The sequence below is a fragment of the Ambystoma mexicanum genome, chromosome 8 (genome assembly GCF_040938575.1).
Source record: "Ambystoma mexicanum isolate Mex_15411 chromosome 8, UKY_AmexF1_1, whole genome shotgun sequence".
NCBI classification, from domain to species: Eukaryota; Metazoa; Chordata; class Amphibia; order Caudata; family Ambystomatidae; genus Ambystoma; species Ambystoma mexicanum.
Window position 1 is genome coordinate 347404350 of NC_090929.1, and position 24256 is coordinate 347428605.

At 51.7% G+C, this 24256-nt stretch overlaps 1 protein-coding gene across 3 annotated transcripts in view; it reads right to left on the bottom strand.

The window, feature by feature from the left end:
* The window catches only part of PNPLA7 (patatin like phospholipase domain containing 7), a 2986886-nt gene that overhangs the window by 1786194 nt on the left and 1176436 nt on the right, over window positions 1-24256 (bottom strand). The gene's annotated exons all lie outside the window — the stretch shown is intronic.

Here is a 24256-nt window from a genome sequence, read left to right on the forward strand (position 1 = left end):
TCTTTTTTTAAGGTACTGTGTTCTGCCTGGCCTCCCTTTCCACGGATTGCTAAAGGTGACCCTTAACTCCTTGGCTTTCCAACTGGGTTGGCCCCAGCCCTTCTAACTTTACTTCTTGAATCACCCCAACCTCTTTTGAACATTCTGCAAAGACTTTTAGTGCATTTTAAACTGTGTGATCTTGGGCACATTTCGCTTTGCTCCATTTAAAGTGGGCCTGGCCTATAAACTTTGGCTCTACAGTGTATACTGCCTTTAGTCCCTTGCTCTGAACTTCTAAAAGTGTTGGGAACTGTTTTATTTTTATGCCCTGCCTTTTTCTCTCCCTTTAATTTAACTATTGGAGTGCCATCTAGGTTACGCACTCACATCTGTTTTAACAAATAGTGGTGTTATAACTCTGACTTGTCTAATAGTTATCAAGGGAGGTATCTATACTTTACCTGACTGTGTTTTAACTCGCTTTTGATTTAGAGTGCTAGTGTATTTCCTAAAGTGTGTTTTAAATAAATAATTATATACTTTTGATACAAAGCTCTGGTCAGTGTTTGTTTGCTCTACTGTATTTTTAGCCCTATTGTGTATACTCTGTATACTGCCCCACTCTTCTTGAGAGAAGTCTGACTGCTCAGCCACAGCTACCAGGTAAATCTGGGTGGTGCAAACTGCCACCAATTGGGTTTACTGCTTACTCCTGTAGTCTTAATCTTTTTGCAGTGTTCCCCAAGGGAACCGCACAGGATTCTGCCTAACAATATGTAAATGTATTTTGAAGATGGTAATTTATATTTTGGCAACACAATTATTTATTCATTAAAAATAAAATTGTGGGATTATAAATCAATCTGATCTGTTCTGTCTACCACTTGTGGGTCCTGATCGTTCTGTGTCAGATTACGGTTACCTCCTGAGTGATCAAGACAGTACCAGGCACCCTTGTATAGCAGAGACCTTTTCCAATCAGTCCCTATCCCTGATACCAAAAATACTGTGGGGCGTTACAAAGCAATGCTATAGAGATTCCTGTGGAGGGGGAGTAGACAAGCAAATGCTGTATGCCCCTAAAACATGAGGTGGCCTATCTTTCCCCCAGACTTTGGAACTATTACCAAGCTGCGCAAATCAGACCATTGGTTGATGGGGTGCAGAGGGACTCAGGGAAAATATGGGTGTCTATGCAGCAGGCAGTGGCGGGCTGCCACCTGTGGACAAAACACTGCCTACCCAAACATAGAAGAGCACAGGGGCTGTATGTAAACCCCATTTCCAGGACCGAGCTGCAGGTATGGGACAATTTAAGTAAGTCAGCCGGGCATGTTCTTTCCCGTTGCCGTTCACTCCACTAATTCACAATGACGACTTTACCCCTGCAGGAATGACAAAGGATTCACGCAATGAACAGACAAGGGCATGGGCAAGGTGGGAGACTTCCTTGTTAATGGTAAGATCAGATCATTTGAAGACTGAAAAGCAGGGAAGGGACTTCATGAGGTAGACCGCTTGCGCTATCTCCAAACGAGGCACTGGGTTCTCCACTCTACCATTCTGGGACGGGCAGTTAGACAGCTCACCCGTTTGGAGCTGGTCTTCCAGAAACCAGCCGAATCCAAGGGGCTGATCTCCAGAATAAATAAGACTATCAACATGCAGGCAGTCCACAACCAAAGGTCTTATTGTGAGGAATGGGAGAGGGAGCTGTGAGAGGTGATTCCCCCGGAGGAATGGGCAAAGATATATAATGGGAACCCTGTCCTGCCTGCACCGGTCCCATCCAACCACCTCTAAGTTGTGCTGGAGGAATTGTGGGATGGAGGGACTTGGTTCATACCATATGGGAGTGCCTAGGAATACAAGACTTTGGCTCAAGTTTAGGTCGAAGCTGAAGGAAATCCTAGGGGTGGAGTTACCAGGGGAACCCAAGCTTTGTATCCTGGGTTTCGATGATTAGCTAGAACAGACATGTTCGGGAGCAGAACATAAGCTGCTTGCACACCTACTGTTAGCAGACAAGTTGTCAATTCTCCATCTTTGAAGGAAGACTGTGCTCTCCTCTGTTACACTATGGCTGTACAAAGTGTGGACCATTCTTGCAATGGAAAGTCTCCCTGCTAACAAGAGGAACTATTTTCTTCCCTTCAAGGCTATTTGGACACCTTTCCTGCAATATGCTCAATAATGTTTTATTGCCCTCCTGTGACCAATTCGATTGAGAGCCCTTAACCTGGTTGAGCAGCCCTAAAGTACACTCTGTATTGTTATAGTCCCTGTTGTCACTGTATGAGCTTTCTCGATAACCTGTTGAAATAAGTTTGCCATTTAAATGTACTCCTGTGGGTGGAGGAGGGAGGAGCTGTGGCAGGGGGAGGGGTAATTTGAAAATATGGCATGACGTTCTGTTATTGCATACCGGGATCTCCAGGCTCATGTAAAGAATTAAAAACATTTACAACATTTACAACGAGAAAGGCGCAAAGATTCCATTTGGGTTGGAACCCATGAGTCGTAGGGAAGAGAGGGATTTCCCAGAGGAGTTTTATGGGATTGAGGATGTGCACGACCTGGCAACTGACTTACAAGGGGCCAATGGTCGGGACACTTCCCCAGAGTTGGACATTCTGCCACCATTAACACCAGACAGACCACATGCTCCTTTCCAGCACCTGATGGCAAAGGTAACTGATACCCTGCGTGTCTCAGTGCCATCTAGGTCCAGAGTGCAATATTAACTCTGACATACTGGACGATGCTCCTATGAAGGAGACTTTACTGCCCTTCTATTTGGCAGTGGAGGCCCCAGTTTTGGAAGGGCGGGAGAAGCCTGCCTCTGTGGCCCCAGTGGACTAGGAGCTGGTGAGAAAGCACCAGCCTGCTTCTTCGGACCAGGTCTTCCTCTCTTGCCACGCTTCACCTGAAATCCTGGTGTTCCAGGCCTCTACGGCGAGTTTGAAGACCTATACCTTCCCATCCCTTCCACTGGACAGGAAGAGCAAGAGGTTGGACACATGGTGCAAGAAGGTGTTTGAGTCAGGCAGCCTGGTGCTGCGTACCGTGAACACATCTTGCACCACGGCGAAGTCCTCCTTTGACCTCTGGTCAGCTGTAGCCGCTGCGGCTTAGCACATTCTATGTAGCGAGATGAGGGATGGTTTTCTGTCCCTTGTCTCAGAGGGCAAAAAGGTAGCAACGCAGATGCTGCAATCTGGCCTCGAAACCGCAGAATGCGCGGGCAGGTCCATGACCACTAGCATTGTGGTCAGATGCCATTTTCATGAATATGGATGTCAGGGTTTGCACCCAACATACAGACTAGGCTGCTAGATATGCCTTTTGATGGACAGAACTTGTTTGGAGCTAGGGCAGATGACGCCCTGTAGAAATGTCAGTCGTCTAAGGCAACTGCCAAGTCCCTGGGACTCGCGGTCCAGCAGCCACCCACGCAATAATCGTGAGGCTGGGGTTTTCGTCCATTTCTCCCGTTTGCCCAGAGGGGCTGACGACATCCTACCCCAGGAAGGGGCCAAGGCAGATGCTTCCCAAGAGGCAGAGGGAGAGGTATGTAGCAAGAAGTATAGCTGCAGCCGCTGTCCCCTCAGCTCCCCACGGTGCCAAACCATTGTGACAGGGCTCCAACACCCGTCACTGGTGGGGGAAGGCTATGATTGTTCAGCAGGGAGCAGTCAGAGACCAAGTCTGATGCTTGGGCTTTACAGGTCATCAATCAGGGATATTGCCTTCCTTTTCTACAACGCCCACCGGACCACAGTCCACAAGCCACCTCGCTCTCGCTGGACCCCATCCTTCTGGAGGAGGTCAGTCATCTTCTGGCAAAAAGATGCTATCTAACTAGTTCCATGTTCAGAACGAGGGGGAGGGTGGTACTCCACCTATTTTCTGGTGCCAAAGACAGACAGAGGCTTGTGTCCCATTCTGGATGTGCAGCTACTGAACTTGTTCCTTTGCAAGGACAAGTTCAAGATGATTACTCTAGCCTAGATCCTGCAAGACCTTGATCTGCAGGACTGGTTGGTTTCCCTTGATCTTTAGGACGCCTAATTCAATGTGCCGATTCATCTGAAGCACAGGAAGTACCCGAGGTTCGTGGTGGGCCAACAACATTACCAATCCAGGGTCCTGTAGTTTGGTCTTTCGTCAGCACCCAGGTCTTTCACCAAACTGCTGGCAGTGGTAGAAGCTCAAGTCAGGAGGAAGGACCTCCATGACTTTCCCTACCTTGACAAATGGCTCGTCCAAGGTCGCTCACCGAAGTTAGTGTCGGAACATCCACTCTATACCCACACTCTCTTGCACAGTTGGGGCTTTTCTCTGAACTTCAAAAAGTCTCAGGTTATGCTGTCCCATGCACTCCAATTTATCGGGACAGTCTTGGATACTCGCCTGGGCAGGGCTTTCTAGCCCAAGGATCGAGAGGGGAAAATCTGACAGATGTTCAATGTCCTACAATCACAGACACAAGACTGGGCCTTGGCCTTCCTGGCCTTTGGGGCCTCATGGTGTCCTGCATCCTAGTGGTGCACACGGCGAGGCTGCCCATGAGATAGCTTCAGTGGCTTCTTCATTACCAATGGTCGCAGTTCCAGGGCCAGACATTGGATCTTCTAGAGGTCTCGAGTCGAGTGGCCCAGGACTTAGCATCATGGGCCAGGCAGGACGACTTGCTGAAAGGCACATTGTTTTGGCATTCACAAAAACAATGGGGCACTGGATTATAAATGAACAGGGTAATGCCCTAACCAATCAGTGGTTTTAACACAACACAAGGGCAGAACACATCTGTATGTAGTTCTTCCTCTACAGCACAGAGATTTTCAGTCTCAAAGTGGCCTAAGAGGACAAGGTTATCGGAAAAGAAAGAAGGATAGAGCGATTTTCTTACTAATACTGCCTAATCAGTGCCTAATACTAGATTGCGCTGGTGTACCGCTTATCTAATAGGGATAGTATAAGGAAATAAAAGGGATGTGTATATCAATTGTTAAACATTAACTCATTAAACCTTGAGGATGGACAAGATGAGGATCACTCTATCCTTCTGTCTTTTCCGATAACCTTGTCCTCTTAGGCCACTTTGAGACTGAAATCTCTGTGCTGTAGAGGAAGAACTACATACAGATGTGTTCTGCCCTTGTGTTGTGTTAAAACGTTGTTTTGGCAACCTTGGCCCCGGGTGAGAGTGGTCACGGATGCATCTCTGACCGGTTGGGATGCTCACTTGTCGGATCTTACAATGAGCGGTCTGTGGTCTCCCACAGAGCTTCAGAAGCACATGAACTTGCTAGAGCCGAGAGCAATCTGGCTGGCAAGACTGTGCTGATCCTAACCAACAACACAGTAGCCATGCACTACCTCAACAAACGAGTTGGAGTGGGGTCCTTGCCTCTGTGAAGAGAAGCAATGAGACTATGGTTCTGTGCTCAGGAGAACAACATCTCCCTGACGGAAGCTCATCTGGCCAGACTGTAGAACGTCACAGCGGATGCATTGAGCAGACAGACCTTGGCCTCCCACGAGTGGGAGCTCTGTCAGGAAAGTTCTGGTGGAGATCTCTCTTTGGGGGATTCAAGTGGACCTCTTTGCCTCCAGTGTCAACAGGAAATGCAAATTGTTCTGCTCCAGGGATTTTCCCTCATCAGGGTGTTTTGGGGGACGCATTGGCAGTCGAATGAACCTTTGAACTCCTTTATGCGTTTCCGCCGGTCCCCGTCATCCCACTAGTTCTCAGGAGATGTCTTTTCAGAACCATGCTAATCCTGATCACTAGGGAATGGGCCCGCAGAGCTCGATATCTAGAGCTCCTGTATATCTGCCCTCCCTTGCGACTACCGACGAGAGTCGACTTTCTCTCCCAGTCAGAGGGGTGGGTCCCTCCACCGTAACTCAGCAGACTGAACCTTCATGCTTGGCTACTGAGAGGCTGAGATACAAGAAATGAGACTTGTCGGGCGACATCCTAAATGAACGCCATTAAGCTCGAAAACCTGCTATGAAATACATTTATGCCTGCATGTGAGGTCAATTTTTGATGTTGTGCTGGGAGAGGGACCTAGATCCTTTATCTTGTCCTCTGCATTAGAGTTTCTGCTTGATTTGGCCCAACCGGGTCTGCAGATTTGCACGGTGTAGGGTTACTGTTACGCTCACCTGGTATCCACGGGGGCACCACACGATACTGGATGGAGGTCTAAGCGCTATCACGGACCCCTCTCTGCTTGGTTATTTGCCAGACTTTGGGTAGCGCCTATAACAGGAGAATGGGGGGTTAAGATACTGGTTCTGTGATGGGTGGACTCCCACCTCCCTCTGGTCCAAATCCCCTCCCTTGGGGTTATTGCTCACCTTAGGTTTTGGTGCATTGAACTCTCCGTCCTGTGTCTCTGTACATAGGCGCGTGGTTGGTGCGGGCGTTCCGTGGACCTAGATGCTTCACTGGTCCGTGTGCCCTTATGTCGGGTCCAGACCGGCTGTGACTCCGACTCTGCTTGCTGTCTTCCAAGTGAGTTATAATGTCTTTTCCGTCTTTATTCTGTCTCTTTTGTTCCCTCCGTTTTCTCTGTCTTCTCAGCGTCTTGCTCCACTACGCTGTTCCCTAACAATGTCTCTTTTTGTTTTCACAGGGATGGTTGCGATCTCGGAGTTGCTGCGCCGATGGCGAAGACCATGGTGAGTTATTGATGAGCAGAGCGCTGCGCTGTTTATTGGTGTTAATTGCTAACCTGTATTCTCTTCTCTTCTTTGTACAGGTTGCGGTGATGTTCCGGAGTGATCGAAGCACTGCTTGCCCAGGTAAGTGCTTTATTAATGCTGACCTTGTTCCTTCTCCCTTGCAGGTTGCGGTGAAACCCGGAGATGGGTGAGGTAAGAGAAGTGCAGGGTGCTGCCAGGACTCGCTGCTTGCCCAGGTAAGAATTGTTATTAATGCAGTCCTTGTTTCTTTACCTTTGCAGGTTGCAGCGAACTCCGGAGATGGGCGAGGTAAGCAAAGCGTAGGATGGATTCAAGGCCTGTTACTTCACAGGTAAGTGTTCTTGCTCGCTAATGCTGTTCTTGTTCTTCCAGGTTATTAATGGAATCCGGCTCTAGGGCTTCAGAATCGGGCCACCAGAGAAGCAGATGAGCAGGAGCTGGACACGGTGAGCGTTACGCTGCAGGAGTCCAGAATAACGTGAAGCGTATTCTGTTGTTTGGGTGTGGTTTAAATAGCCTAGGTAAAGTAGTTCCAGGCCCAGCCACACCCAAAACACTAGACCGCATGGCTTGGTTCTAAAGAACTGAGCTGTGTAATAGGCCTCGATGTTGGATTAAGGTTCAAAACTGGTATTGCTTTATTCCTGATAATGAGCCTGGCGCCAAAGGTGCCAGGACTGACTCCATGTATGTTTCTGATGGAGTTTTAAGGCCCTTGGAACCGGTGTGAAGTGGGCTGTTATACCTGAGGGGATCAGGGGCATGGATCGTGACAGTTACCTAGCTGCTATTTCAGTGTTCAAGAGGCGCCCGGAACAGGGCTCATTTTTTCACAATCCCCACTGTTATGCAGTTCTTACAGGGTTTGTGTAACCAGTTTCCTCCCCGCTAATTTGTGGTTCTGGCGTGGGATTTGAATTTAGTGTTGACATTTCTGATGGGCGCTCCGTTTGAGCCCCTTCATTCCTGTTCTATAAGATTGCTCATCCTTAAGATGATTTTTCCTGGTTGCCATCACTTCCACGAGATGGGCGTTGCCCGTTTTACCTCCTTATTTGGTTTTTTTCCAAAGAGAAGATGACTTTGAGAGTGAGACCCACCTTTCTGCCAAAAGTGGTCTCAGATTGCCATCTCTCTCACAAGATCCACCTTCCTGTGTTCTTCTCTTCGCCTCACCCTTCCAAGGCAGAGGAACGATTTAATCGACTGGGCGCAGGACGGGCCCTTAAGTTCTACATCTCCCGTACTGGAGAGGCGAGGAAGGATGGCCAGCTTTTTGTTGGTTACACTGGTGCTCGTGCTGGCAGGGCTGTGACAAAACAGACCCTATCAAGGTGGATCATTCTCTGCATCTCGGAATGCTCTGATCTTGCTGCGAAGGATGTGCCTAAGGGGCTCAAAGCTCATTTTACCAGAGGAGTGGCTGCCACCTCTGCCCTGCAGAGGGGAGCCCCCCTCCTGGACATTAGCCAGACAGCAACATGGGTATCTCTGCACATGGTTGCTAAGCATTACTGCTTGGATTTCCTTGTGGGTCAGGATGCCAGTTTTGGTTGGGCAGTCCTTCAGAGTTTTCTGGTTTAGGTGATGTCCTTGCTTTCCTCCCTGCTCCAGATTATATACTGCTTTGGGAGTCTTTAGTAGATGAGGAATCTGTGGCAGGAAAGAATCCATTAGAAGAACAATTTACTTAACCTCTCTGTAATGTTCTTTCTAATGGATGGTCCTGCCACGGATTACTCATCGCCTTTCCTACCTGCCCCTCTTGCGGGAAGCTAGTTCACTATCGGTTCTACGGTCCCTCAGCGTAAGAGTGCTAGGGAAAAAGGGCGGAACTGAGCAAGGTGCCACTACTTATACTGGCCCGACATCATTTCTGGTACAGGGAGAACAGAGGTGTCAGATGGAGCCGACACAGAGCTATGCAGCACCCCCTGGTATTTCGGAAAGGTTTCCAAAGACCAGCTGCGCTGAGATATGGACATCATAGATGAGGAATCTGTGGCAGGAACATCTATCAAAAAGAACATTACCGAGAGCTAAATAATTTGTTCTTGTTTTAAAAAAACAAAATTGCATTAATTTTGCCAGAATGGTGCTGCAGCTCATGCACAAAGTCTCTTGTAAACACCACAGGCCAAGAATACAGCACCTGAGCCCTCTTCTCTATCAATCTTTGCTAGACACTTCGGTCCCTGAACTTCAAATCCCAGAAGTCACTTTCTGGGGACTCCTGTTGCAGACTTTATAAGTCTGTTTGGTGTTTGGACGACCATTCCCAGAATTCCTCTGCTCATCCCCTTAGCTGTTATTAGATACTTTGGTACTTTACGATTTGAAAACTGTGTGTAAGCTCTCCTTTTCTGATTTTCTTTAATGCAGGATTTGTACTTTGACTTTGCCAGCATGCAGCGTCAGAGTTTACTTGTGTAAACTTTTGTTGTCAGCTCTACCATATACAGTCATTTACGTGAGAGCCTATGCCCGCAGTTCAGGCCCCCCGGTTTTTATGAAGGACTTACTGTGCACCTATTGCGTTACGGGTCTGAGTCATTCTTGCTAGACAGGTCATTATGGTCGATCCACATGGCTGCAGCCTTTGAGCTGTCCAGAAATTGCGCGTTGCCTTAATACAGGATTCTGAGTCTTGCAGGATATGGAAGCATGTATTTGATTCCCAATTGTCTTAGCCTCGCTTTTATGGGTATGAACGAGTTCCTGGCCCTTTGGACTGTTGGCGTATAATCCGGATAGATTGCAATCTTCAAGCTACCCCATATTATCTCGCCCCCATCTCTGGAGTGCTGCAGGATAACTTCTCTATCCCGGAAATTGAGGATCCTGGCAATCATCGGTCAGGGAAGTAATCCAGGTGAGGGTCTTTTTTTTAAGAGATCGGTGGGCCCTTTAAATAGCAAAACCCCTGTGAGAGCTTGTCTGGCCCAATCTCCTGGAGCAGCAGGTTTTTATTGTAAGAGGTAGGGTCTGGCCCCTCAGTTCCCTCCAGTATATCAAGCACATGCACATTGTTCTTACGTGACCTGCCCAAAGCGTCTTTCGCCCGCAATTAGAATGTGGCGTTTCGTTTTTCAAGCTCCTTGACCCTCATTTCTAGGTCCTTGGTAGAGTCTGATGTCTCTTTCAGGAGTACTTCAGCGGATGTGACCCTTTCAGCTAGCTGTCTGACATCCTGCCAGAGAAGCTGAACATCAATTTTGACCCCGCCCATCTTTGATTCCAGGGATGAATGCATGGCTGCTATCGCTGAAAGAACTTGGTTCTCTTGCGGGTCTTATGGGGTTGTGGGGGCCGGTTGTTGGTTCGTGCTCTCAGGCTGCATAGTGTTGCAACTTTTACCCTGGACCACAAATGATTCCTTTGTCATAGATTTGTTCTTGCTTTTGGTGGGCGACATGATGTGGTATTGGTATTATATTGTGGGCAAGGTTAGGTGCACAGTGTCTTGTCACACAGCCGGGAGGACCCTGATATGCCTGCAGTGTGTCTGCAGGAGCAACCCCGCCGGGCACCCTTGTAGCGTCCTAGTCTGAGGCGCCGCAGTTTAATGGCAGTTAGCGGCAGGCAGGCTACCGGGTTTGTTATAGTTTCAGGATGCAAGCAGTAGGGTTCTGCAAATTGGTGCCTACCCTCTGAGAGGTGAAGGAGTTACGTGCGGGCTGCTAGCACAATGGCAGACTTTGTAGGATCAAGGACTCTAGATGTGCAGGTGGTCTACGCTCAGATCTTCGTTAGTCTGTGTGCCTGAGTCCGGTGTGGTTGCCCGGGCCCTCTGGCAGTCTGCTTTGGGCCGGTATGCGTGCCAACAGTCATTTAAAGCAGGGGTCGGATTACTGCTGAAGTGATCAGACTCCCATTATCAATGTCCCCCGAAGCGGAGAGGCAGAGTGGTCTGACTCCGTGGAAGTGGGCAATGGTGGACGGTGTGCAGTAGCTGTTCAGAAAAGAGGAAGGGAGATCCCCACCTGGGCCTCCCTTACCTGGCCACAGATGTGTTTCGCCGGGGTTTGGTGCCTCATTTGAGGCCACGCGTAATTGTGTGCTATTTAAGGGGCCTGGGGCACCACAGCAGGCAAGAGGCACCTACTGTGTTGTGAGGAGCAATGGGTCGCAAGTGCTGCGTCCCTTCGGCAAGGTCTTGGTTGCAGACAGTGGGAGTGGTGCTCCGGGCAGTTCTCCACGTTCCTGGGCTATCGGGTGGTGGGTCAGCTGACTCTGCTGTGACTCCATTCCCCAGCAGAGGGGCCCAAACGGCGCTCCACTCAGGTGGTGCCCTGTCGGGCGCCACAGGTACTCGGGTCAGCTCTGTCGGGTCGATACATAAGTCCCAGCCCGTACACCTCATTACTTGTGAGGGCCGGTGGTGGGACACGGCGCGCTGAGCAAACAAGCAGCCAGAAAACTCCGAGGATGCACTGGATCCATGTGGCTGGTCGAAGCTGGCAATATTTAAAAGCTGCGCTGGTCTTCACTCCCCATGGCTGCGGCCGCCATCTTGGAGTGCAGGGGCACTCCGGTTACTTCATAAGTTATTCTGCTTCCTGATTCCGATTTTCATCGGGATAAGGCTTGTTGGTCAGGCACTGCTTCCCTTCGCCTAGAAGCGGATTTCAGTGCAGAATTAAAATATCTTGGCTGTCGCTGCAAGGATCGGGCCAGGATCTCGTTGGGAGCTCTATGCCGTCACGTCTTACCGCTTTGGCTCAGGCCACGCCCTCCCTCATTTTTACATGCATTTGTTATGCTATAGGGAGACACTTTCTCACATGTCTTCTTCAAGTCTGTGCAGTCTCCAGCAGAGAAATCAAGGGAGAAGCCAGGGTTTGTAACCACTGTGAGCCACAGTGAGCGGTAACTCAAATCTTATCCTCAATGACAAATACGGCGCTGCATTGCTTCAAGGCTACGTTTGCACTATATAAAACCCCAAATACACAGGAAAGCCAAAAGGGGAGTGAGATGCAAAATTAGGGTCAGAAATCACACCAAAGATTAGGGTCACGCAAAGAGAGTACAAAGGTCGCAACAATACTCAAGCCACACACTGGATTGCAGGATGTACGTCATTGCTGTTACTTGAAGCAATAAATACTATCCTGTAGTAATATGGTTGCTGCGCAGGGCCTTTTTTGAACAAACTGATGGGAAATCTAGTTCTGGTGCTAGCTGAAGAACATCCCTATGCTTCTGTGTCACTCTTGCAGGTGGAGTGCATGATCAGCAGCAGGGATTCCAGATTGGAATAGCGTGTAAGAGACACACTGTAGCTCCATGTACATGCATACTAGGTATAGCCTCTCTCCATTTCCACAATGCTCCAGGGTTTCCCTGTAGTCAAGTCTTAACCATTGCATGGGGATTTCCCATTCCTCTCTTTCAGCTTACCAACACTGTTATGGGTTCTCCGTTTTCCTTCTCTGCTGCTCTGGGCCTCCCATATTTCTTACTCTTCAAATGCTGCAAGGAGTAGCTTAGGGGTTTCCTTCCTCTGGTCAAACATGCAAAGAGAGGGCGCTAGAGGGCCGACCAAGATGGCGGCTCCCCTGTGAGCTCCTGCGATGCTCCCAAATGAATCCTGCTCAATCACTGCATCTCTGGAGAATAAGCGAACCTGCTTTAAAAGAAAAGGACTGGGAAGAAACAGCGCCTGCAACCGTCGTGTGCAAGGTCCTCTGCGCCCGTGTGTCCGTGCTGACGCGGAGCCGGGGAAGGGTTGGGCTGTACCTATATCTCTGCGGCCCGGGTGAATCCCAGAACGCGTCAAACAAGGACAATAGAGGCCACCTGCACCATCCGTGAGCAGAAAAATCCAAGAGACACCGTCGATCCCCTGCCGCAACCCAGAAGTGATTAAATAATAGCAGCAGACCGCAGAGGACTCGCCCGGCATCCTCGGCCAGGGGCAGAGCACCCGAACACGGCCGAGGCCCACCCGTCCATGAGGCGACCTGACGGAGACGAACCGTGATCGATCACGTCTCAGACGACACCATCAGGGTCAAGAAGATCGGCCCGAGCCCCGGTCTGCGACCCCCTGCATCCAATCCGGTGGGATAGGTGACGGCACGGCCACCTCGCGGGAGCCGAGGCCAGAGGAACGGGAGGCGGGTGCGCCAGCCGTGGGGCCTGTTAGCTGCAATCACTGCGCGGCGGTAGCTGCCCCCGCTTAACCTCCCCCGGTCCAAGCGGGCAAAGACCAACAGCGGCAATGCCTCGGGCCCCCCGCCTGCAGGCAAACAACTTCCAGCGGAGGCGGCAGGTGCTGGATAGTGGGCGAGACAGCAATCCCCCGTGGGAGAGTGCGGCCACACAATCACAACAGAGACCACGGCCGCCAACCGAAACTAATGCGAGCACTGGGCGCTGCTGCCTCACGGCGCACCAGACCTCAGCGACCGCCCCGACACGGGATGGAGCTGGCAACCAGACCTGGAAACAATGACTGGATGGCCTGCACCCCCTGAAGTATTCGGCTATCCAGCCCACCGATGTAAAAATACAAAACTGCGCGCTCTCCCGAGCGCATCGACATATGTTTTGTTGTAATCCTGCAATAAACTCGTGGGAAAGACACCCCAAGAACAAAGTGGAATAAACAGAGGATATGAGTCCTGCTTTCCCCTGAACAAAAACATTATCCTCGCCACTAACAGCAGCAGACACTGTGCACGTCGTACAGGAGAACCCGATTATAATCGCACAACGTAGACCACCCTGCAATCACTTGCGGGATACAGGCTACTGTGAAGGTGTATCATCCGCCGCATTCCCAGAGGAAATCACCCAGACAATCAACAAACAAAACGCCCCACTAACCACGTACAAAGTCTCTCCAATAACACCCCTGCGTGCGCCTAGGAGAGGCTAAGACCGCATGGGCCTGACTAAGAGCTTGCAGACATCGCCTTAACCCACAGGCTACAGCGTAGACACAGATCGCCAGGAACAATCTCCAAACATAACGAAGGTGGAATCCGACTCCCCGGCACTCCTGACACTACAGAAAGTCAGAGGCGGGGTCCACACCTGAGGCGATCAGCTAACCCGCCACCTGTGCTCCGATGGTCGGCGAGCACCGCAGGCAACCCGGCCTTCAATAGGCAGACAACCTCTCGATTACATAAGAACTTTAACACCACTAATCAGAGCATCTGCAATGTCATCATTTCGACTAATAATTGAGAGCGAGCCTACACCAATCAACCGGACGCCCCCACACCCTCAGATTGTCTAAGGTGCGGAGCCCATCTGGAACCCAACCAGTCTGAATCACAGCACACGCCGCCACATCCCCTAAGCCGACCAGAGCCGAGACCCCGACCCTCCGGGCCGCACCAGGGAAAAATCAGACAAAATCCCAACGGAAACTAAACTTTGAGCCTGGAACGTCAACTAAAAACCCTAAAGCCCAACAGCCATCCAGAATCAACACTAGAGGACGCAACCCAGGAGGAGGAACCCCCACAAACTATGGACATTAGAGAGATCCTCTTGGATCTGAAAGCTGGGATCGGCAACCTCGACTGCAAGCTCGATGCACTGTCTTCCAAAGTGATCAACTACAACATCGCCTCAATAAACAGAGACAGGCTTGATTCGATAGAACAAAGAGTCTCTGATCTTGATGACAACACGGCAACACTAATGGCGAGAGTGTCGACATTGGAAGGGAAAATGATTGGAAGGGCAAATGAGTGGCTAATGCCATGAATGAAGACCTAGAGAGACAATCCAGGCGAAATAATATAAGATTGGTTGGGGTCAGAGAACAGCAGCTTCAGACAAAAATGGAAGACCATGTCAAAAAAATATGCTTAGAACTCTTTAGAGCAACAGCACTATCACCACTGTTCGTCGTGGAGAGAGCTCACAGAATCCCGACTACCAGACCTATTCCAGGAGCAACCTTGCGACCAATCATTGCTAACTGCTCAATTACAAAGACCGGGACACGGTCCTGAGGCTTGCTAGGGATAAGGGAGAACTCCAGTTTGATGGGGACAGCATCAAATTCTATCCCGACTTCTCCCCAGCCGTCCAAGCACGAAAAGGAGATGAAGTTTGAAGTTTTGTTTATTTATAAAGCGCAAGCCAGGCCCAGGGGCAACCGGGCGCATACGCTTACAAACTGATTACAGTAAACAGTACATACACAGTAAATTTACACAAATATACAAAATTTACAGAAATAGATACCATTAGCAGATTCAGATACAAATACAATAAGAGGTGTATAGACCCATAAGTTATATTACACGTGGCAGGCAGGTCTGAGAGAGGAGCCTCATCGATCATGAGGGAACAGCCAGATTTTGGCATTGTTCTTCAAGGTTTGGAACGACGGTTCAGCTCTGATGGGAGTAGGCAGAGTGTTCAGAGTTCGGAAGCTAAGACTGGGAAACCCACGCCACCCGCTTTTTGGAGTTTGAATCTAGGCAAGGTGAGGCTGTGAGTTTGGGCTGATCTCGTGGGTCGAGAGGAGGTGTGGAGTGTAAGGCGGGAGGAGAGGTAGGGTGGGGCATTGTTATTCAGGCATTTGTGGGTCAAGGCTAGGGTTTTCAGGGCAATTGCAGGCGTCAAATGCCGTTTGCAGGACAACCGGATGACATATTCAATGCTCTTTCCCACAAAACTACGTGTTCAGACTGGGGCTTCCACAGGTACTTTTCTCCATATCCATCGTATGCAAGAGGGGTGGCCATCCTCATAGACAAAAAATCCAGTTTCCGACCTGATAAAGTCAGAGAAGGACGCCGATGGCAGAGCACTCCTAGTTAGGGGAATCCTGCGGGGAAAGAGGTGGTTTTCGTGAACTCCTAACATTGACAGGGCAAACAACTTCAACATCCGCAACAGTCATCTGGGGAGGAGATCTGAATATGCTGATAGATCCCCAGAAAGATAAGTCACAAAGTACAACAGCCCAACCGTCCAAAGCAAGCCTTCAGGTCCAGGAGATCTGCCGAGCTTATGGCTTGGTAGATGTGTGGAGACACAATAATTGGGAAATGAAGGAATACACCTTTCACTCGGCTGTCCATAACACCAGCTCGCGCATTGACTATTTACTGGTTTCCTCCCAAAGTCCGTTTCAATGGAGGACGTGCCAAATCCTTCCTAAAACCTTCTCCGACCACTCTACAGTTACTCTTGAATGCAACCTCCCCAACGTTAGACGTGGCACACCCCATTGGTGATTTAAAATGGGATCGTTGTTAGACCAAGTGTTCGCAACAGAGCTGCACGACGAAATCACAGCATTCTTGGAAATCAACCAAGACTCTGTCACTTCGGCAGGTACACTTTGGGAAACACTAAAGTGCTACATCCGAGGTGTGGGCATAGCAAACGAGAATGTAATATTGAAGCTGATCAGGAGAGAACTGGCCGCCAGTGAGAACCGACTAAAAAGTCTTGAACTCATGTGCTCTATCTCAAACGATCCACGTACCCAAGCAGAGCTCAAGGAAGAACTGCTGAAGTTCAGAGCCACAGCGGAAACTCCTAGGACGCAGGCATCAGATCCGCCAATATGGCGAGGGTCAGAAACCTGGAGCCCTCCTAGCCCGCCTGATGGCTGCTGACAGAAAACCCACCTTAGTGGAAAGAGTGTGTACCTCGCAGGGCACACTGGTGCACTCAGAAGAAGAAATCGTCAACGAATTTCGTATCTTTTATCAAGAACTATACAGCTCTGAATACAGCACAGACCCCGAGGCTCTACAAAGCTACTTAAACGACACTGAACTCTACTGGGTGGAGGGGGAGCTCCGAGAACCTCTAAATACACCCATCACAACGGAAGAAATCCTACAAGCCATAAAAAGTCTCCCCAATACCAAGGCCCCGTTGGCCTAACTGGCGAATTTTATAACGCTTTAACAGCTACACTGGCCCTGCTCCTCTTGCGCGTATACAAAGAAGCGCTACAGTCTGAGATCCTCCCACCGACCCACCGAGAGGCCATTGTGATCCTCCTACATAAAGCCAGCAAGCCCCCTGAAGACTGTGCTTCAAATAGACCAATCTCACTGATCAACTTCGACAACAAGATCCTGGCAAAAATCCTTACCGCTAGATTGCTCCCATACATGCCTGGGTTAGTACTTGGCGACCAGGCGGGTTTTGTCCCTGGACGAAACACCATGTGGCATTGGAAGACTGTTTGGAGCCATGGAAGCACTTGAGCGATCACGGTCCTACTAGACGCAGAGAAGGCCTTCGACTCCGTCGAGTGGCCTTTTCTCTTCGCAGTACCGTAGACAGATGGGTCAGGGAAGGAACAAGTTACTTACCTGTAACTGTTGTTCTCCAGCATGGGTCTGGCATGGATTCACATGCTCATGAATATTCCCCGTCGTCAGGCCAGGAATCCTCAGTATAGAAAAAAAATCAGTATCAGTTTTGTTTCTGATCTGTCTTTCTTAGTAGTAACCAATCACTGGTCTCTGGGTCATACTGCCCCCAGCCAATGACTGCCCTCTCCCTAAGCCCCGCCTCCGGCAGCCATCCTCAGATTTGGTAGCACGTAAAGTGGCAGTATGACCAAGTGAAGAGCCGCAGAGGGGTAGGCGGGAGGGTTCACATGTGAATCCATGCCAGACCCATGCTGGAGAACAACAGTTACAGGTAAGTAACTTGTTCCTTCTCCAGCATGGGGTCTGGCATGGATTCACATGCTCATGAATAAGAGAATACATAGCAGTACACACATGCACAACCACGGGAGGTGGCAACAGGCTCAACATTAAGCAATACAACAACTCAACATTAAGCAACACTTACCTCCTCACCAGGCTCACCTTAGGCGAACAGGTTGCGCAGCACTGGTTGGCCGACCCTGGACTCCTCCCTGGAGTCCCGATCGACGCAGTAGAATCTTGTGAAGGTGTGTGTCGACCTCCACGTTGCAGCCCTGCAGATGTCCAGCAGGGGCACACCAGACAGGAACGCCGTGGTAGCAGCGATCGATCTGGTCGAATGGGCTCTCGGACGGCCGGGCAGCGGTCGGTTTGCCAACCGGTGACAGTACATGATGCAGCCGGAGAGCCATCTGGAAATGGAAGTCTTCGAGAGAGCCTTCCCTTGATTCACAGTACCAAAGTTCACAAACAGCTGTGATGTCTTCCGAAAACTCTTTGTGCGGTCCACGTAGAACTTCAGCGCTCTAGCTACATCCAGCGAGTGCAAAGTCCTCTCGGCCGGCGACGAAGGCGACGGGAAGAAAACTGGCAACACCAAGGGCTCGTTGAGGTGGAAGTCCGACGGCACCTTGGGCATAAAGGAGGGGTGTGTCCTCAGCACCACCCTCGTGTCATGAAAAGTCAAGTATGGAGGCTTGCAAGATAGGGCCTGGATCTCTCCCACTCGTCGTGCGGAGGTGATGGCCACGAGGAAAGCTGTCTTCCATGACAGGAACTTCAAAGGCGCCGAATGCATAGGCTCGAATGGGGCCCCCATGAGCCTGGTCAGCACCACATTAAGCTCCCACGCGGGGGCAGGGGCCTTCACCGGCGGGAATGATCGAAATAGTCCCTTCATGAATTCTTTCACCAGGCGATGAGACCACAAGGACGCCCGTCCCGTAGTCCTGGTATATCGGGAGATTGCAGCCAGATGTATTTTGATGGAGGCGTGAGCCAGTCCAGCTTTGGCCAGCGACAGTAGGTACGGCAGTACTTGAGGGGCCGAAATCCGCAGAGGGTTAATCTTCTGTGCACGGCACCAGACAGAGAACCTCTTCCATTTATGTCCGTAGCACTTGAGAGTTGAGGACGCCCTGGCCTTTGCGAGAACCTCTCTGCAGTCGGCCGGGATGTCGTACCCTCCAAACTCTAGTGCTGCAGGAGCCAGGCCTGCAAGTTCAGCGACTCCGGGTTGTGGTGAAGAATGGCGCCTCCTTCTCTGGAGAGAAGGTCTGCGTCCGTCGGCAGCTTGACCGGTGGGGACGTTGACAAGTCCAGAAGGTCCGGGAACCAGATCTGTCACAGCCACGCCGGTGCGACGAGAATCATCCTGCACCGGGACCTCTTGAGCTGGTTGATGAGCCGGAGCGGCAACCGCAGCGGAGGGAACGCATAAAGAAATAGGCCGTCCCAGGGGAACGAGAAAGCATCGCCCATGCTCCTCGGCTGGGGTCCCTGCTGTCCAACCTCCGGCACTTGGAATTCGTCGCTGTCGCAAAGTGATCGATTTGGGGTTCGCCCCATCGTCGGAAGAGTCGATCCACTTCATCCTGGCATAGTTCCCACTCGTGGCACGAGCGCAGCTCCCTGCTGAGTGAGTCGGTGATCGTATTTTTTATTCCTGCCAGATGAAGAGGCACCAGAAACATCCCCTGGGTGACGGCCCAATGCCACAGATCCTGGGCTTCCTTGGATAAGGCAGGGGACCTGGTTCCGCCCTGCTTCCGGATGTAGAACATCGTGGTGGTGTTGTCAGTGAAGATCCTCACCACCTTGCCCTTGAGGGACGGAAGAAAGGACCTGAGGGCCCAGAACACTGCGCGGAGCTCCAAGATGTTGATGTGGAGAGACTTCTCCTCCGGGAGCCAAAGGCCTCTCGTGTGAAGATCTCCGGAGTGCGCTCCCAAACCTTCCAGGGAGGCGTCCGTCGTCACCGTCACCTGGTGAGCTGGGGTCTGAAAGTCCGTACCCGCCGACAGATGGGAGCGGGTACCCCACCACCGATCGCCTGACGGAACGTCTCATTGAGAGGGATCCTGTCCTCGAAGCTGCCCGTCGACTGGACCCAACGGGCATCGAGGAACTCTTGTAAGGGGCACATCCGAAGCCTGCAAAGGCGCACCAGATAAATGCAGGAGGACATCATCCCGAGGAGGGATTTGATAGATCTTACCCTGGCCATGTCCGTGGCCAGCAGACGCTGCACCTTGCCCATAATGGTCCTGGTCCTTTCCTCCGACGGCGAGGCCAGCCGCGCCACTGTGTCGAGCTTGGCTCCCAGAAACAGGGCGACTTGCGACAGAACCAGGTGGGATTTTGGAAGTTGATGGAGAATCCCAGGTCCGTGAGAAGCTGGACGGTCTTCGCAGTGTGCTCCACGGCGAGCTCCCTTGTCCTTGCCCGGATGAGCAAGTCGTACAGGTAGGGGTAGACGTGGATCCCCTGTAGGCGCAGCCGCGCCGCCACCGGTGCAAGGCACTTGGTGAACACCCTGGGTGCCGACTTCAATCCGAACGGGAGGGCTTTGAACTGGTAGTGCCGCCCTTGGACCACGAACCTGAAGAACTTTCGGTGTCTTTTTAGAATGGGGATGTGGAAGTACGCATCCTCCAAGTCCAACGACGACAGGAAATCGCCCTCCTCCAGCTGTCCCAGCACGTGCTGGAGGGTGACCATACGGAACTTCTGTGCCTTGATGTACTTGTTCAGTCGTCGTAGGTCCAGGATGGGGCGCCATCCTCCTGTCTTCTTCTTTACGAGGAAGTACCTTGAGTAAACTCCGGAGCCCCGAAGCCTCTTTGGGACAAGCTCGATGGCACCCTTCTTGAGCATCGCCCTTACTTCCAACAGGAGTTGAGGGACGTGATTTTCCTTCCTGGCCACGGGTGGAACGCGAGGGCACTTCTTCTGAAACTCGAGGGCGTGCCCTTGGGCCAGGGCATCCAGCACTCAACGGTCGGTGCAGATGGACTCCCACACGCTGACGAACCTCGCCAGCCGGCCTCCCACCGGGGTGCTTCGGCGGGGGCCCGACCCCACGGTCGGTTCAATCTTGTTTGGAGGCCGCCTTGCCTCCTTGACCTTCCTGTCGACGACGACGACGGGCACCACCTGACTTGCCGTGTCCCCTGTAGGCTTTCTGGGACGAAGATCTTGCCGCTTGGCGGTACGTGGAGGAGCCACTGACGGATCCCTTGGAGGCACCTTGTCTGCCTCCGGAGCTCCGAATGGACGGCCGTCGTTGTTGGAGCACTCCCAGTGTCCGGGCAGTCTCTGTGTCTGTCTTGATGGCCTGAAGGGACTCATCAACCGCCTTCCCAAACAGGTTGTTCCCGTCGAAGGGCATGTCCAAAACCTTGGCTTGTACGTCCTGGCGGAAATCCATGGCCTTGAGCCATCCTCGTCGTCTCAAGCAAAGGCTGTTGCCCAACTGACGGAAAACGGTGTCGGCGATGTCCGGTGCCACCGTGATGGCGTTGTCCGTAGCAATCTCACCCTCCTGTAGGATTTCAAGGGCCTCGGCCCTTTTGGCGTCCGGAAGGAAGTCCAACAGAGGGGCGATTTTGAACCACAACTCCCTGTCGTAGCAGGCTACGATAGCCAGGGCGTTGGCCGCCTTGATAGTCGTCGCTGCGGATGAGATGATCCGCCGTCCCATTGTGTCCAACTTCCTGCCCTCGCCGTCTGGCGGGGAGGTTGATGTCGAGGCCGATGCCCCCCCAGCTTTCTTCTTGGCCGCCGCCGAGATGACCTAATCCGGGGTAGGTTGCGCCCGAAGGCACAAGGGGGCAGCGTCGGGGACCCGGTACTTCTTCTCGTACCGGTCCCTCTTTGCCGGCGCCGTGGCAGGGTTCTTGAGGAGGGCGAGCCCCTCATCCCAGATGTCATCAAGAAGCGGTACGGCGAGGACCGTCTTCCTTTTAGCCTTGCGCCGTTGGTAAAGGAACCCTTCCTTCTTCTTCTCTTCTGGGCAGAGCTGGAAGAGCTCGGATGCCCTGGAAATCATAGCATGAAAGGATCCAATCTCGTCGGGCGGGGACGCCCGAGCAGGGGGCGACGGGGGGACACGTCCCGTCGTCGCCTCCGTCGTCATCTGTACCTGTCGTAGCCATGTCCATGCCTGTATCATCCCCGTGGGTAGTAGACCGGGGGGAAGGCAGAGCAGGCCGCAGAGGTGGGAGAGGTGGCGTAGGATGCGTCGTCCTCCTCTTATGCGGTGGATTTACCGAAGGTCCTGGCTCCGGTTCCCCCGTCGGGTCTGGCTCAGGTCCCTCTGTCTGGGGGAGGGGCAACCTTGTCCTTATCTCCGAACATAAGGACTGAAACGCTGACAAAATGGCTGCCGAAGTGTCCTGCCAGAAACGACGGGCGCTAGGGCTCTTGAGGAGCCTTGTCGGCGACCCAGTCGCTCTCGTCGTCGCCCTCGTCGGGATCCCTCCCGATAGGCTGGGCCTCTTCCACGACTTCGATGAGCTCTTCTTCAGAGGTGGTGTCGCCCCTCCCCCACCTTTTCCAACGAGGACTTCGTGGGGGTCTTCTCAATGGGCCTGAAAGACGACTCCCTCCGCGGTGGCAGGGAGACTCTGGGTCCTGAGGGCGCCTCCACTGGTGTAGCCTCCACAGGCTGAGCCAGGGCCACGGCGACATCCTCGATCGAGGTCTTAGCAGGGTGAATTAAGGCCATCGTCACCTTCTGGACACCTGGGGCCTTCACCTTGGGGGGAGGGTCCGAGCCTCGCTCCCCCTCTGCCGGAATCTTCGAGATCGACCGGGGCCTCTCCAGAAGCTTCGCCGGGTTCTCGGACTTCCTCTTACCCGAGCCAGAGCGTTGGCTCGTGGTTGATGGAGCCGGGGAGGATGCGCCCTGCCTGGCAGCCAAGGAGCGCGACCGTTCGGCGCTCCCGGTGCCCGCGGAAGCGCGGTGCTTAGCCTTTTGTTGGGCCCCCATCGCCGGGGCGCCCTCACAGGACTTAGAAGACCGCTCGGACTTCTTTTTCTTCTTGTCGCCTGATGGGCTCTTCCCTTCGAGCCAATTGGCGAGACGGAGGAAGCGATCCTTCATGGTCCGCTCCGACATGTTCCCACAAAACGCGCAGTCCTTCTCCGTGTGCGTCTTGTCCTCATGGAGACAGTAGAGGCATAACGAATGCTCGTCCTCCTTGAAAACATTCTGAAGCTAGCATCCAGGGCAGGTCCTGAACAGCTTCCCGGGCGTCGAGCTTCCTTTCTCCTGGCCATGTCCGGGGTAGGCCTCGGAACTTCTGGAATCCTCCAAAAGCGTAACTCGACGAAATCTTCACCCTTGAGGGGTGCAGAAAACTCCGAAACGGATCCTCATTGATCGGATGTAGAAACGGTGGAGCTTGAGGCTCTATTTAACCGAAAAAATGAGAAAAATCTCCTGAAAAAAGCGCAAAAACGCAGCAAAAGCTCGAGAGCTACAGCACGAGGACTCCCAACACTTGAACGTGCGGTAAAAATCTGAGGATGGCTGCCGGAGGCGGGGCTTAGGGAGAGGACAGTCATTTGCTGGGGGCAGTATGACCCAGAGACCAGTGATTGGTTACTAATAAGAAAGACAGATCAGAAACGAAACTGATACTGATTTTTTTCTATACCGAGGATTCCCGGCCTGACGACAGGAATATTCAAGAGCATGTGAATCCATGCCAGACCCCATGCTGGAGAAGCTACTTTATCAAGCTAGTCTCCTTACTGTATAATAGCCCTCAATCCTCCATCATTCTACGTAAAACGAAGTCTGCCCGCATAGATCTACAGCGAGGGACCAGACAGGGCTGCCCTCTATCAGCCTTAATATTTCCTTTAATAATGGAACCCCTAGCATCAGGACTACGCAACCAACAACTCCAGAGAGGTTTCTCCCTTGGGCCCCACAAACTAGTGATCTCCCTATATGCCGGAGACGTGGTCCTCTTTGTCCAATACCAAAGCGAAAACCTTAATCCCATTATGTGCAAAGTTATCAAGTTCGGTGCCGTGTCTGGCACAAAAGTTAATCACACTAAATCGGTAATTTTCCCTTTGACACCAGGCACCAGAAAATTCACAGATGACCACGGTTTCAAATGGGAGGGCTCCCACGTCCGATATCTGGGGATCCTTATGTCCCTAAACCACCAAGACATATTCAGAGATAACTATGAAAAGGTGCTGGGGTCGCTCCAGGAGCGAGTGAACAGATGGAAATCACTCCTGTTAACGCTGTGGGGGAGAGCATCATTAGTTAAGATGGTAGTTCTTCCCAAATTCCTCTATTTGTTTGTCAATATACCCCTGTTACTACCACAGTCCTTCCTGAAGAGAGCCAGGAGTTTAATTCTTCAATTACTGTGGTCAGGCAAACTAGCAAGAGTGGCCTATACAACGCTCATACTGCTGGTATGCAAAGGAGGCCTGGTACTCCCTGACCTGGAGCGATACTACTGGGCCGCCCAGGCCCAATGTCTCAGCTACTGGTACGCCACACATTTCATTAGACCACACGTTCAAATAGAACGAGCCCTTGTGTCCCCCAACCTACTGAGAGCAGTCATCATTGGTTATCTTCCAGTATCCCAAGCTATGATGAATGTAGTCCTCTCCACTTACGCAATCTGGAAAAGGATCGCACAGAAGTGCGACATTCAAACCAGATGCTCCCCCTTACTGCGGTTAAGTTCATACCAGGGATCCCCTCTGACTGCAGAGAAAGTCTTTCACCAATGGGTAGACAAACTACACATACACACCTTAGGAGACTTGTTCCCCGAAGGAGTCTTCATAACACCTCAGCAAGCTAAAGAAAAGGGTAGTAACACATCCCTTGACACATTTGTATATTTTAGGCT